This window comes from Dipodomys spectabilis, unplaced genomic scaffold (assembly GCF_019054845.1).
Source record: "Dipodomys spectabilis isolate Male_0828 unplaced genomic scaffold, ASM1905484v1 ptg000388l, whole genome shotgun sequence".
Taxonomy (NCBI): Eukaryota; Metazoa; Chordata; class Mammalia; order Rodentia; family Heteromyidae; genus Dipodomys; species Dipodomys spectabilis.
In genome coordinates, this window is record NW_024871065.1 from 1,087,928 (window position 1) to 1,104,386 (window position 16,459).

A 16,459-nucleotide genomic window follows, 5' to 3' on the forward strand; every position below is an offset into this window, starting at 1 on the left:
CCTGCAATGGAAAAACTATTTCTGTACATACGTAATATATGATATATACTTATATATGTATGTTTATTACATATTATGATTACTATTGATTTTGATTTTGTATTTTATTTTTATTTGATTCATTAATTTATTGTTTTATTATTATACACATAATATTTATTACATTTTGAACATACATTATAAAATTATACACAATAATTTAGGACATTAACTCATTTTTCATTAATATTTTATTAAGTGTTGAAACATGATATATAATTAAATGGAGGCATTTGTCATAGTCTTCACATGTTTAGAGTCTCACTCAAGTATGAGCTGTGTTTTACCTTTGGATACCTTACTATAGTGATCTCTTTAGATGATTTATAGTCAGAAGCCTTTTCTTGAGGATAGGCAAGTTGAGGGATAAAATTGTAAGGGTGGGGCAAGAAATGTGGCTTAGTGGTATAGAGCTCACTCAGCTTGCATGAATGCCAGGGTTTGAATCCTCAGTGCCACATACTCAGAAAAAGCCAGAAGCTGTGGAGGGGCTCAAGTGGTAGAGCACTAGCCTTGAGGAAAAGAAGCCCCAAGACTGTCAAAAACAATAGGCCAGATGCCAGTGGCTCACACTTGGAACTCTAGCTTCTCTGGAGGCTGAGATCTGAAGACCACCGTTCAAAGTCAGCCTAGACAAGGAAAGCCTGTTAGACTGTTATCTCCAATGAACCACCAAAAAACCCACGTGGTGCTGTGGATCAAGTGGTACAGTGTTCGCCTTGCTCAGGAAAAGTCCCTAGACTTGATTCAATTCACACAACTGGAAAAAATTAAGGGTTAATCAAAGTACTTTTTCTATTTGCTAATTAGGAGAACATTCTCTGGAAAATGAACACTGATACATAGCAGAATTGAAATCAGAGCTCAAGGTTCAAGTGTAGCAGATCCATATGCCCAGCCTCTCAGACTCTAGCATTATAACCTTGTGTCCTACGGGGTTCTGAAAGGTCAAATGTTGAAAGACATAATATGCTCCCCAAGCCCTTTGTGATGAGCAGTTGACTTGTATTGTCGATATCATTACACTTCTGAACCCAGCAGAACAGTGGTGGCTCACACCCATCATCTAGCTCAGGAGGCTGAGATCTGAGGATCACAGGGTGAAGCCAGCTAGGGCAGGAAAGTCTAGGACAATCTAACTTCCACTTTGGAAAGGTCAGATGTTCAAGAGCTTCCTGTGTTTCTCTTGGTGATGAGAAGTTACTTGCACTCTAAATGTTCTTAGAATTCTTGAGCTATAGAAGCAGAAAAGAAACATTTTTGACCCATCCTGGGTTCAAATGAAGTTTTTAGGATCCAAGCCCTAGCCCTGTTAGCAGGAAGAACTCCTGTGTAACATTGTATTTGAAGGACCAAAAACAGTTTCAAAAGACATGCTAGGTGAAGAGACCTAGGCTTGCAGGATTAGGAGGCAGAATGTACATAATCAACAGGGAAGTCAGCTGCAAAAGCACTTCATGCATTCCAGGCACAGCCAGCAAAGGGGGGAACCCTGAAACATTTGTTAGAGTTACACCAGGGTCAGGCCTTTCTCAGCCTCTTCAAACAATGACTAATTAACCTTCCTCTCTCAGGTGAAGGGAGCCTCAGGCTATCTTTAGGTTAACAATAGAGAGCCAGTTTAGAGGGGGAGAGGGGAGGAACAGAGAAGAAAAACCCTGCTCTCTGCCTTAAGGAATGGGATTTTGACTCTCCATCTGTCAGATTTAAAGACCATTCTTCTACATCTGCCAATCCATTCTCCTTCCTTCATTCTGCACATCATTAATGCAAATTCCCAGTCTAAGGGGAGGCAGGGCCCTTTCTCTTCTGTCTCTAAGCACCTGAGTTAGAACCTGGCTCTGCCCTCTTGGCTCTTGGGCCTTCCGCTGCCTGAGAAGTGGGACCGAGACAGTCTTCCTGCTCTGTGGTTGTGTGAAGGCAATGTGGTGGCCTGGCTCCCTGCAGAAGGCCTCACACTGGGAAGTATTCCCTTCTTTCCTCCTGACGTCCAAGATCTATCTATCCACCTATCTACCTACCTTCCTTCCTACTTACCTACGTAGCTAGCGATCTCTTACCAGTTCTTGGGATGAACTCAAGGCCTGGCCACTGTTTCTAGCTCTCTGCTACTTGAGCCACAGCACCAATTCTGGCTTTTTTCTGTGTGCTACTGAGGAATCGAACCCAGGGCTCTTGTATGCTAGGGAAGCACTCTCTCACTAATCCAAATACCCAGCACCCTCATCTTTTTCTTCATTGTAGTTTTTACATAAGTATGCTACCATTTTACGTCTCCAAGTTTAATTCTGAATACTGGCTATTTCTATGAACACTTTTCTTCCCCTGCCTGATTTGTCACTGTCCCTGCCTTGGCCTCATAATAAAATGTAAATAAAGGCTCTTGAGAGCTTAAGTGTGCATCATATAAAGACACAGGCCTGCTACCCTGGAAGAGAAAAGCCATGGGCTTGAAATGAAAAGAATGATGCAGTATGTGCAACGAGTATATCTGAAAAATAAATCAGTAAATAAAGCAGAAGCATTGAATATGGTCTGTTTGCACTGAGGGTGGTAATATACACACATAAGTAGGTAGGGCACTGATACATAACTTGGTATTCTCTCCTTTATTTTGTGGCCATCCCAGGGCTTAATCTCAAAGCCCGATGCGTTCCTCAGCTGTTTTGCTCAAGTGTGAGGCTCTACCACCCTCACAGCTCCACTTCAAGCCATCTGGTCATTAATTGGACATAAGCACCTTCCAAACTTTCTTGCCTGGTCTGGCCTGTTTTTCCTGCTCGGCTTTCTCTCTCAAAGCTGGAGCTCTACTCTCTGGGCCACTGCTTCACTTTTGGTTTTCTGTTGGTTTTTGGAGATAAGAGTCTCAAAGACATTCCTACTTGGGCTGGCTTTGAACGGCAATCTCCTGAGGAGGCTTCAAACGGCTTTCCTCAAGGATTCGCCAAGGAGGTGCTCCACAGAAATCCTTAGTCTAAATCTTGAGACCATGAGCTCAGAGCAGAAGCCCAGAGCTTTACCATTTTGTGCCACAGCTTCACTTCTAGTCTGTGTGTGTGTGTGTGTGTGTGTGTGTGTGTGTGCGCGCGCACACACACACACACGGGCTTCTGCTCTGAGCCTATGGTCAGCACCTAGTCCCTGTGTTCAACCCCAAAACCTAGCCACCCAGGGCCCAACTAAGAGAAGTGAAACATTTCAAAACCTGATGAGCTTCACCAGACTCATATGACAGGAAGCATCGTGATACCAGACATGTGCTTGGATTTCCCAAGCTTCCAGAATCCTGGGAGAGGCATCATAGGTCCATCATTGCTGCAGGTCCTGGGGTTGAACTGTGAGCCTAGGCATACTCTCTGAGCTCCTTTTACTCAAGGGTATTGCATTAACCTGAATCCAAGCCTTACTTCTGGGTTTTTCTGTGATCTCTCAGAAATAACAATGTCAGGGACTTTCCTATGCTGGCTGGATTCAAACTAAGGTTCTCTACATCTCAGCCTCCTCAGGAGCTAGGATTACAGTCAGCAGCCCTTGGCACCTGCCTTTCTTTTCTTCTTCATTTTTTAATCTGGACAATCTGACTTCTTAACAGGGTCATTCCAATGGTTTGAATTTATAAGTAAACTACCCCAATGTTCTTACAGCTGCTTTCTCTGAGAAGGATTTTCTCTCCTCATCTTCTCCTCTGGTCACAGGTTTGAAGCCAAAAGTGAGAAATGAGTGTCCCAGGATTTGGGAGCAAATGTCCACAGGACATGCCAGCTTTGTCACTTAGCATTGAGCTGCAGTGAATTTACTGTTTCAGGATGAGAGGACCAAAAGCTGGAGCTATCCTCATACTCTCTGCATTGCTCCTTTTGCCTATAAAATGACCTAATTATTATGAATGTTTTTTTTTGTCTACACCCTTAAGTATCTAGAACACACTAGAAGCATATTCATGTTTCTGTTTTTCTCTAGCACACACACATGCACGTACAGCTTCACTTCTGGTCTGTGTGTGTGTGTGTGTGTGTGTGTGCGCGCGCGTGCACACGCTCATACACACACGTGCGCATGTGTGCATACACCAGTCCTGGAGGTTGAACTCAGGACCTGAGCACTGTACCTAGTTTCTCTTATACAAGGATAGCCCTCTCCCACTTGAGCCACAGAGCCACTTCAGGCTTTTTTCTAGTGATGTGGTCCTGAGAAATCAAGCCCAGGGTTTCATATATGCAAAGTACTCTACCTCTAAGGCACATTCCCAGACCACTAAGTCAGGTTTGTTTGTTTGTTTCTGTTTTTTTTTTAATTGTTGTTGTTGTAGGTTGTAGGAGTTAAAGTCTGGGTCTGGTGCTGTCCCTGAGCTCTTCAGCTCAAGTTTGTGCTCTACCACTTGAGCCACAGAGCTACTTCAGGTTTTCTGGTGGTTCATTGGAGCTATATGTCTCAAGGACTTTCCTGCCCAGGTTAGTTTTGAACCATGATCCTCAGATCTCATCCTTCCGAGTAGCTAGGATAACAGGCATGAGTCACAAGCACCCAGCTTCCACTTCAGTTGTCTTAGTGGTGAATTGAAGATAATAGTCTCATAGGACCTTTTGTGTCTGGGATAGTTGGGAACCCATATCCACAGATCTCAACTTCTTATAAGGCAAGGCAACAGACTTCAGCTATCAACTCCTAGGCCGTGGCATTCTGCTGCAAGGTGGTTAGTGGCTCCACGTGGTGGAGTGTTAGCCATGAGCCCAAGAGATAAGGGTCAGCACCTAGGCCCCGAGTTCAAGGTTCATGACTGAGAAAAATCAAAACAAAACAATTGTCCACAGGAGACAACTCACTAGTCTTCAGTAATACATAATTTTGTCTCTGCCATGGGGACATATCTGAGCCTCAATATTCTTGTCTGCATAATCATCTGAGTTGTGGAGGTCTTTGAGTACCAGGTGAAAGAGTGCACCCAATGAAGGACACAGCACATGTTACTCTGCAGGACTCAGCTGAGAGCACCCTATGAAGGACTCAGCACATAGCTCTATTGGATAAGCTATCATTAGGATTGGGGTGCTTTCATCAGTATCACCATTCTTTGAGGAATATTTCACAAACCAAACAAGTTCACATCTAATGGTTTAATGGGATTTTTTGGGGGGGAGTTACCCAGGGTGCTGGAACTCAAAGCATGGGGATACCGTTCTAATAACATTTGCTCAAGGCTAAAGCTGTACCACTTCAAGCCACATTTTAAAGTGTCCCGCAGACTTCCTGCTAGGACTGGGTTTTAAAGCCCCCAAGAGCCAGGATGATAGGGGTAAGCCAGCAGCGTCTGGTTCCTTGCAGCTGGGTTGCAGGGGTTTACATCTGGCTACGTCAGGTTAGGTGGAAGCTTTCAGCACCAGACTCCTAGCTTGCTTTGTGATGAGGTATTTGAAGGCCTGTCCTTCTACAGTTGCAGTTAGAACATTCTGCCTTTTTGGCAGCAGTCCTGGGGCTTGAGTAAGGGCTTCGACAGTGTCCCTAAGCATTTGTGCTCAAGGCTGGCACTCAATTGAGGAAAGGCAGCAGAACTTCCAGGTTTTCTGTTTATGTGGCACTAAGGAATCAAAACCAGGGATTCGTGCTTACTAGGTGAGAACTCAACCATTGAGCCCCAGGAGTGAACAAGATATAAAAAGATAGAGATTGCTGTATATAAATATTATATACACAAAAAGAGAGATGCCTGTATATTATTAAATTATAGATAATATTACTACCAATTATTAGGTATTAAATTATGTCTCTGTTTAATGATGTGTCCCAGTTGAACCATTAATAAAGCATTAATTAATAATTACTCAATATCCTGTTATTATTTATCACATATGTATATACATCATGCATATAATTACATATTTTATAGAACAAGACAGATGTCTACATATAATTAAATTATGTATGCATCATGTGTTACTACCAATTATTATGTATTTAATTATGTCTCCATGCAATTTTTATTCTGTTAGTGCTTAATAAAATATTCATCTTAATGCAGTCCAATAGTTCTTATATCTAATTTTATCCTACAATGATTCACTACTAATTCAATTTGTTTATCATTTACTGTAGTGATAATTTTTCCACCTATGACATTTATTACATTTATGACATCCTCTTACATAGCATATAGATTTGCATACGAATTATACATCCTACCTGACACAGAGCACTTTCAAAGAAAAAGAAAACGTGTCATGCTCAGCTTCTCACTCCATGATTACATTTTTGGCAGTGCTGGGATCTAAATTCAGGGCCTACAAGGTTTAATTCATGAATGGGTGACTGTCAGCACAGCAGCCACTAGCCAATTCATCTGCCAGGCAGTTCCCAGGCCCTGAGATCAAGCCCCATATGTTGACTCCATATTGTGTTTAGTGTATTCATTTTATTTTTTGAATTATTCATTTATCATTTATTTTATTGACTGTTAATACACATGGAATATTTATTACATAAGGCATAGATTTGCCTGTGTATGAAACTTCACACCTGACACCCAGACCTTTCACAGAAAAGGAAACATGTGTCACTTTGGGCTTCTTAATCCGCGATTCAATTTTTGTGAGTGCTGGCATCTGAACTTACAGCCTACAAGGTGCAACTCATAAGTGGGTGAGTGTCAGCATGTCAGCCTGGGGCATATGGAGCTGACAAGCAGATCCCAGCATCTGAGATCGAACCCCAGGGGTTGACAAAATAAGAACAGATTGACATGCAGATGGTAGTACACAAATAAATATAGATCTTTATAGTGCCAGAGATGTTTATACATGATTCAGTTATATATGCTACATTCCTACCAATTCATGGATATTCATTATGACTCCATGTAATTAATATTATTGTTTTCATCCTTAATGAATTATTAATTAAATCAACCACTGTCCTGAAATTATTGTGTCCATGTAATTAATTGTATTCTTTTAATGTGTCAAAAATATTAATTAAAATCAATCGGCCTCCTAAAATCACTCTAATTTTATAGTAGTATCATTCAGGTAGAACTAATTCAACCTGTACATTCAAAACCTTCCATTGGAATTCCTATGAATATGAACGAGACTCTTAGAATGTCCTGCCATTGGTAGGGGTCAGAACTGGGCTTTGAACTCAGGGCCTATGTTGCCATGTTGGCCTATGGCTTCCCTGGTAGCCCACCAGCTTTCAGTAAGCCACGTTAAGAGCATTTTTCAGCTGTGTCATTCAGATCCAGGAAGGTCACCTTGCAAAGAAAACAAATGTAAAACTGTCAGCCATCTGCAAGTTGAACGGTTTTATTCTGTGTTGATTTATTTACTTTTTTCCTGTCAGCCTTTGGGGCCTAGGAACCCAGGATTGGCTGTGGATCCAGTGGCTGCACCCCAGGCTAGAGTGATCAAAGCTGACGCAGAGTTGCCACGACATGGGTTCAAGCCCTGTGGCAAAATAAAAATACATACATACATACATACATACACACATACACACATACATATGTACACTATAAATATTTTAAAAATTATGAGGCTCCTTGGCTTGGAATTCATGCCATTTTTTTCTGGCAGGCCTGGGATTTGAACTCAGGATCTGGGTAAATCTACAGCACTATGGAGGAAGGGCAAGCTCACTATGTTGGAAGACAAGAAAGTCAGGCCTGTTCCCAGGGCCTGAATTCAACCCTAGCATTCAAAAAAAAATATTCGTATACATTTTAAATACATGACTTACATTTACTCTCAATTGTTTACTGCAGGAGCTGGGAAGGTGGCTCAGTGGTAGAGCGCTTTCCTTGAATGCCTGAGGCCCTGGGTTCGATTCCTCAGCACCACATAAGCAAAAAGAAAAAAGCCGGAAGTGGCACTGTGGCTCAAGTGGTAGATTGCTAGCCTTGAGCTGAAGAGCTGAGAGACAGCGCCCAGGCCCAGAGTTCAGGCCCCACAACCAGACCCAAAAACAAATGTTTACTGCATATTACAGTTAGTGTATTAATTGTTTTATTTTGTTTTTAATTATTTGTTATGTATTTTAGTGAGTATGATTACATGTATAACATTTTTTACATCCTATCATATAGGACATAGATTTGCATATATATTGTACATCATACTTGAGACCCAGGACTTTGACCGGTAAGGAAAACATGTGGGACAATTGGCTTCTTCCACCAGGATTAAGTTTTTGGCAATTCTGTGATTTGAACTCAGGGCCTAGAAGGCCCACTTCATGAATGGGTCAATGTTAGCATACCAGTCTGATGCAAGTGAAGTTGTCGAGCAAATTTGAAGACCCAAGTTCACGTCCTAGGAGTGGCCAATATATAAACAGACAGATGTGTAGACTGAAGTGTGTGTGTGTATTTATATATGTATATGCATTTATCAATAAATGTATACAGAGACAGACATTTATGTAGATTCTAGTGTATAACTATATATAAAGTGTGATATCTATATTGTATTTATATATATATATATTCTATTACTACTAATTATTTGGTATAAAATTATGCCTCCATTAATTAATCATGGTAGAAGACTTAATAAAATATTAATTAAATTAATTAATAATCTATATTTATTGTGTACTATCTTATACTAGAATGACTTGCTAAATAGTGATTCAATTAGTACATGTCAACATTCTATTAGTGTTCCTATAGATAGGAACTAGTTTCCTAGGATCTTCAGCCATGTGTAGGTTTCAGTCCCAGGATCGAACTAAGGGCTTCTGTGCATGGATTGGGCTCAGGCTTCATTGACAGCCTCGGCTATGCAAGGTCACATAAAATTTTCAAGCCTAGTCCAGTCACCCAGGATGGTTACAGTGCAAAGGAAACAAAGGTAATACTGTTGTGTAAAACTTCCTGGTTTATTCATCCTCCATTTTTGTTGGTTTGATGATTTTTTGCCAGTGAAGGAAGTTGAACTTGGTTCCTAGGATCCCTGGGTCATCTGTGGGTGTAAAAGCTGCACCCCAGCTTAGGGTAATCAAGGCTGAGACAGAGTTAGGACAACCTAATTTCAAGACCCATACCTGTTCCCCCCCACACACAAAAAATGTTAAGGCATTGACTTGGAATTTAGGCCATTTTTTCTGCCATACCTGGGATTTGAACTCAGGGGCTGGGTAACTCTATTGTGATCTGGGTGACATAGGAGCTCACTGCCTTGAAGAAAAGAAATTCAGGAACATTTCCCAAGGCATGAATTCCAGGCCCAGGACTGGCAAAAATAATCTTTATATACATTTATAATGTATATCATATATATGCATGTATTTGCATAGATATTACATATTGTACCTAGGACACAAGATTTTCACAGAAAGGAAAACAGTTCAAAATTGGCTTCTTACTCCACCTATTAACTTTGGCACTGCTGGGATTTGAACTCAGGGCCTGGAATGCCCAATTCATCAAGTGGCCATTAAGCACAGCAGCTTCAAAAAAATTTACTGCCAGGCAGTTCTAAGGACCTGACTTCTAGCCCAAGGAGTCGCCAATATATAAATAGATAGAAGTGTAAATTGCTGCAAATATATATATATATATATATATATATATAGACAGAGAGAGAGAGAGAGAGAGAGGGCTGGGGGAGAGAGAGATTTATAGGTTTATTTGATTGTATATTTAAATATATAAAAATATTTATAGAATGCAAGATGTTTACATATTAAATTACATGTAATATATTACTAATAATTAATAGATATTGAATTATGCGTCCATTTAATGATGTATCATGTTTTAAGGCACAATAAAATGCTTCCTTGAGCAAAAGGAGCTCAGGGACAATGTCGAGGATCACAGCTCAAGACTCAGGACCTGCCGCAAAAAAAAGAGCCAGTAACTCCACGTATCTGTGTATATATGCAAGTATTTCTATCGGTGAACATCCAGAGTCCCTATGAAGAAAGGAACTCAGCTAGGAAATTTGCTTTGAATAGAATGATTTCAGCACAGCTTTCAAGACAGTGCATGTTCCAGAGCTCTCCTCACTGTTCCCAGTGTAACTTGAGGGTTTCTCCACACCCCAGGCTGCTGGAGGAAGTCTGCTTCATTGTTGGAACAGGCAAACAAAAAGCCTTACTCCTGTACAGCTGTGTAACAAACATTGCATCTGGGGCAATTAGTGAGGATGAGTGTGGGTGGGCTCTAAAGGCCAGGTGAAAAAGCCCTCCTTTTCCCCAAGCTATCTCTCTCCCCAGTGCTCTGTTTGGACAGGAAGTCTTCATTTGTGCCACCTCCTGTGGCAGGCCAAGTTCCCTGCACTCATCCTGTCTTTGCTACACTATGTTCCAATGTTGAGACAAACCGCTACAATTAATTGAAGAGTACTTCTGACAGACAACTAGGGCCCTGAATCTAATGAAATGACTCATTATTGGCAGTGTTGCCTCCCTAGGTTTCCGGAAGCTTCCTAAATCTAAGCACTTGTGCAAAATCACAATGCTTCCTGTCATCTAGGGCTGGTGAAGCACATCAAGATTTGAAACCTTTGACCTTTCCTAGTTGGGCCCTTGGTGGCTAGATTTTGGGGTTGAACACAGGGCGAAGGTGCTGACCATGAGTTCAGAGCAGAAGCTCAGTGTTTTCCCATTTAGTGTCACAGCTTCACTTCTGGTGTGTGTGTGTGTGTGTGTGTGTGTGTGTGTGTGTGTGTGTGTGTGTGTGTGTGTGTGTGTGTGTGTGTGTGTGAGTGTGTGTGTGTGTGTGTGTGTGCATACACCAGTCCTGAAGGACTCAGGAACTGACCACTGACCTGAGTTTCTCTTGTACAAGGACAGCACTCTACCACTTGAGCCACAGAGCACTTTATATTTTTTTTTCTAGTGAGGTGGCACTGAGGATTCAAGCCCAGGTTTCATGCATGCAAAGCACTCTACCCCTAAGACACATTCCTAGCACTCCACTTCAGGTTTCTTTTTTCTTATAAGTTGGAGGAGTTGAAGTCTGGGCCTGGGTGCTGTCTCTTCAGCTCAAGTCTAGAGCTCTACCACTTGTGCTAAAGAGCCCCTTCAGATTTCTGGTGGTTCATTGGAGATAACCATCTCAAGGAATTTCTTGCTCAGGCTGGCTTTGGACTGTGATCCTCAGTTCTCAGCCTCCTGAGTAGCTAGGATGACAGGCGCGAGTCACTGGTATGCAGCTTCCACTTCAAGTTTCTAAGTGGTGAATAGGAGATAATAGTCTCATGGGACCTTTTGTGTCTGGGATAGTTTGGAACGCAGATCATCAGATTTCAGCTTCCTGAGTAGGCAGGATGACAGACCTCAGCTAAAGACACCTAAGCTCTGACACTATACTGAAAAGAGTCGTTGGCTCCACGTGGTAGAGTGCTAGCCATGAGCCCAAGATGAAAGTCAGTGCCTCGGCTCTGAGTTCAAGGTACATGATGGAGAAAAGTAAACCAAAATAATTGTCTGCAGGAAACAACTCACTACATTTCAGTACATACATCATTTTGGCCCTGACATGGGGACATATCTGAGCCTCAACTTTCCCATCTGCACAATCATCTTACTTGTGGAGCTTTTACAAGGACCAGATGAAAGAATGAACCCCGTGAAGGACTAGGCATACAACAACTCATGAAGAACTCATCACATAGCTGTATCCCACATGCTGTCATTAGAATTAGGGTGCTTTAATCAGTATCACCATTCTTTTAGAAACACATCACAAACCTCACAAAGTTCACATCTAATGATTTAGAGGGGTGGTTTTTTTTGGGGGGGGAGTCAGCCACATGGAATGCACTCAAAGGTTGGGGGTACTATCCTAAGATATTTAGCTCAAGCCTAGAGCTCTGCCACTTTGAGCCACAGGTCAGAGTTTCGCAGACTTCATGCCAGGACTGAGTTCTAAACCCACCACTGTCAGATCTCAGCCCCCGAGTATCTTGCATGACAGGGGTGAGTGATCCAGCAGCATCTGTTTCAGTGGAGCTGGGTTGCAGTGGTTTACCTCTGGCTAAGTCGGGTTAGATGTCACCTGTCAACACCAGACTCCCAGCTTGCTCTGTGATGAGGTATTTGCTGCCTATCCTTATATCATTGCAGTCAGAACATTCTATCTTTTTTTTTTTGGTGCCACTACTAGGGTCTTAAATAAGGGTCTAGACACAGCCCCTATGCTTTCATCCTCAAAGCTAGTACTCGACTACTTAAGCAAGACAGCACAACTTTTGGATTTTTCTGTCCATGTGGTAGTGAGGAATCGAACCCAGGGCTTTGTATGTCCTAGGAGAGCACACTACCACTGATCCCCAGGAGTGACAAGTGTACAAACAGATAAATGTGTAGATTGGTGCATAGATAGGTAAGTAGGTAGATAGATAGATAGACAGATAGATAGATAGATAGATAGAGAGGTATATGCTTAAAACAAGAAAGAGATGTCTGTACATTATGAAATAGCATATACAATATTGCTACTGATTATTGGCAATTAAATTATTCCTTCCTTTTTTAAGTATCATGATTGAATAAATAATAAAGTATTAATTGAAAATTAATGTAGTATAAATTTTGTATATAGTTTTATAATATAATCATACACTAGTAATTTATTTGTTACTTTTATAACATTTCATTTGTATGGATGTATATCAGAATGCGCCTTAGAATCTCCCACCATTCATTAGTGGCAGTACCAGGATTCAACCTCCAGGCCTAAGTTGCCTCTTTTGGCTATGGCTTCCCTAATAGCCCACCAAATATCAGCAATGCAAGGTCATGTACACTTTCTGGGCCTTGTCATTTAGACCCTGGATGGCCACAACGCAAAGGTGGAAGATAAAGTAAAACCACCTTCTTGAACTTCTCAGTTTTTTTTTTTTTATTGTGAGAATACCATACAGAGGAGTTACAATTACATGGGCAAGATAACCAGTACCCTTCTTATAAAGCATTGTTGCCTCCTCTTTGTTTCCCCTTCCCATCTCAATTTTATCCTTCTCTCTTTTTTTTTTTTTACTAGCCTCAAGATTTGAACTCTGGTCCTAATATCCCAGGGTTGGTTGTGGCAGAGATGCCAAGACCTGAGTTCAAGCCCCATGCTTTGGCCAAAAAAAATAATAATAAGGCCCTGGCTTGGAATTTGCACCATTTTTCTGGCAGGCTTTTGATTTGAACTCAGGGTCTGGGTAAATCTGTGACACTGTAGGTGAAGGGGAAGATCACCGTCCTTGAAAACAAGAAATTCAGACCAATTCCTAGAGCCTGAATTGAAGCCCCAGCACTGGAAAAACTAATATTTATATATGAGATCTATTTATATTGCATAGGTTTACAGTTTATGACATTTATTACACTTATTAATTTAGTATTATTACACATTTAATGTTTCATTTCCTCATATCACCTAGGATATATTTGAATATGGATTATACATCATACTGAGACCAAGGACTGTCACAGAGAAGAAAAAAATGTGTCAAAATTAGCTTCTTACTCCACGAATAAATTTTTGGCCATGCTGGGATTTCAACTCACAATGCCCAATCCATAAATGGGGTCACAGTCTTAGCAGACCAGGGTGTGGCAAACTGAGCTGCCAGGAAGTCCTGAGGACCTGTGATCAAGCCACAGTAGTGCCCAATATATAGATAGATAGAAAGATAGAAAGATAGATAGATAGATAGATAGATAGATAGATAGATAGATAGATAGATAGATAGATAGATAGATAGATAGATAGATAGATAGATAGATAGATGTATATATATGTGAGTATGTGTGTATATATATGCATATATATTCAGGGAGGAAATGTTAAGATATTATATATATAACCAATTATTAGTGATTACATTATGCCTCCATTTAATGACGTATTATGGTTGAATACTTACAAAATCTGTAATTAAAAATTAGTCAAAACCCTTCCATTAGGTGCTAGAATGGAAGATATAAATCCAGTAATTTGTGTGTGGCACTCTAAAATAGAATCAAGAATTAACTGCAAATTATTACTTTTATGCATTCCATTAGCATTCACATGAGTAGGAATGAGTTTGTCAGATTCTACCTCCATTTGTGGGGGGCAGTCCTAGCATTCGAACTCCAGGCCTGGGTAGTTTCCTTCGAATGCAAACCATTGGAATGGCACTGTGAAGACTTCAGATTGTCACGATTAAAAAAAGAACAAGAAGAAAAGAAAGCCAGGTGTCAGCGGCTTCTGCCTATAATCCCAGCTCCTCAGGAGGCTGAGATGTAGAGAATGCCAGTTTGAATTCAGCTGGGGCAGGAAATTTCCTGACACTCTTATTTCTAAAAGACCACAGGGAAAAAAATGCACACATGGGTGGGGCTGTGGCTCAAGGGCAGAGCACCACCCTTGAGCAAAAGGAGCTCAGGGACAGCACCTAGGCTCATAGTTCAATCCTGGACCTGCCAAAAAAAAAAAATAAGGAGGCAATAATTCTATGTCTCTGTGTATAGATGGATGGTGTATGGATGATGGGCATTCAGCAGGTTGCCCATGCCTAGCCCCCAAACCTGGGCAAGCTTGGACAAGCACTGAGACAATACTAAGTCTGAGCCGGCAGCTTGAACAAAGCATCCTTCTCTGCCATTTAAGTACTGAAGCCCCAAAGGCTTTGCCTGGGCTGGTGTGTGCAACAGGTGCATTATGTTGTGGGTTAGGTGTCCCATCAGGACACCTAGAAGCCAGCCACTGCCTCCAGGGAGACCACACTTCCTAGGCTGTAGGAGTTGTCCAAGGTTCTGGCTCCATATTCTAGATCCCTCTGTAGGATGTGGGGTCTGGTGCCTATCACTCATTCATTATTCCTGACTGCCAAGTCTCAGGCTGGTCCCAAATCCTGCGAAAGATAGGACATAGCCAGTGATTTCTGTGCCGAAAGGGGTTAGCCAATAAATTCCACCCTCGTAGCTCCTGTTAGAAGTGAGCCTTGGGCTGTGAATGTGGCTTAGTTGTAGAGTGCTTACCTAGATTGCATGAAGTCATGGGTTCGATTCCTCTGTACCACAGAAAAAGAAAAAGCCAAAAGTGGCACTGTGACTTAAGTGATAGAGTGCTAGCCTTCAGAAAAGAAGCTCAGGAACATGCTCAGACCTTGAGTTTAAGCCCCAAGACTGTCAAAAAAAAAAAAGGGACCCGGTTGAGACATATTCTTCTGGGACTCAGAGGAGGGCCGAGGTTAGAAGTAAGAGGTAGAGGTCAGGTACTGGTGGCTCACCCCTGTAATCTTAGCTACTCAAGAGGCTGAGATCTGAGGATCAAAATTACAAGCAGGAAAGACTATAATGAGACACTTTTCTCCAATTAAACACCCAAAAAGCCAGAAGTAGAGCTATGGTTCAAGTACTGGTGTGTTAGCCTTGAACACAAAAGCTCAGGGATACTGTCAAGGTGATGAATTCAAACCCCCCAGTCTGGCAAAACACACACACCAGTCAGCCTTCACAAGTTCCATCTCTAGCAATTCCATATTTTTTTAAAAAAGAGGGAAAAGTGAAGGAAAGAGTTGCTCCAGGAGGTGATACAACCTGTGCCAAAATTCCACAGGAGTTATAATATGTGGAACAAGACAGAGAGCCTCAGGCAGAAGGTACAGCATGGGCAAAGGTCCTGAGGTATGGTGTAGAGCCAGTGGTGTGGGTGGAATGAAGATTCTGTGGCTTCAGACAAGTCTGGCAGGACATTCAAGGCTGGGCCAAGGTTTGTACTTGAATCACAGGTAGGGCAGAGGGTGGGGACCCAGAATGGGGCCCAGGGGGGATTAGCTTGGCTTTTCACCGTGGACCTCAGCCATTTTCAGTGGCTAGAAGCCTATTTTTCACAGCTCCTGACCCTCAGAGGCCTCCTTTGCATGGAGGAGTCAGGGCAAATGCAGGGAAGAACTCTTTCTTAAGAACAGTTTCTAGCCATCAGTGGCTCAACCCCTGTAAATCCTAGCTATCCAGGAGACTGAGATCAGATATAGTGGGTCAAATATAGCTCAGGAGAAGAAAGTTGGTGAGACTCTTTTCTTGCCAATGAACTACCAAAAGACAGAAATGGAAATGTGGCTCAAGTGGTAAAGTGCCAGCTTGAGAAAAAGCTAAGAGACCAGGGCTCAAACTGAGTTCAAACCCCAGTACTGGCACAGAAAAAAAATAAAGAAAAGCTTTAAGAAGCTCCTAGCCCACTGTGGTGAAAGGCCAGATCAGCTAAGTGCGTGTGGCTCTTACATGTCCTCCTAGATCCTCAGGAAGCTGAGATCAGAGGATCGTGGTTCAAATCCAGCCCTGGAAGAAAGTCCAGGAGACTCTGATCTCCAAGGAACCATCAGAAAACTGGAGGACACGCTGTGGCTCAAGTGGTAAGCTGAAGAGCTGAGCTACAGTGCCCAGGCCCAGAGTTTGAGCCCCATGACCAACACCTGCTTGTAGCTCACTCTGTGACTCTAGG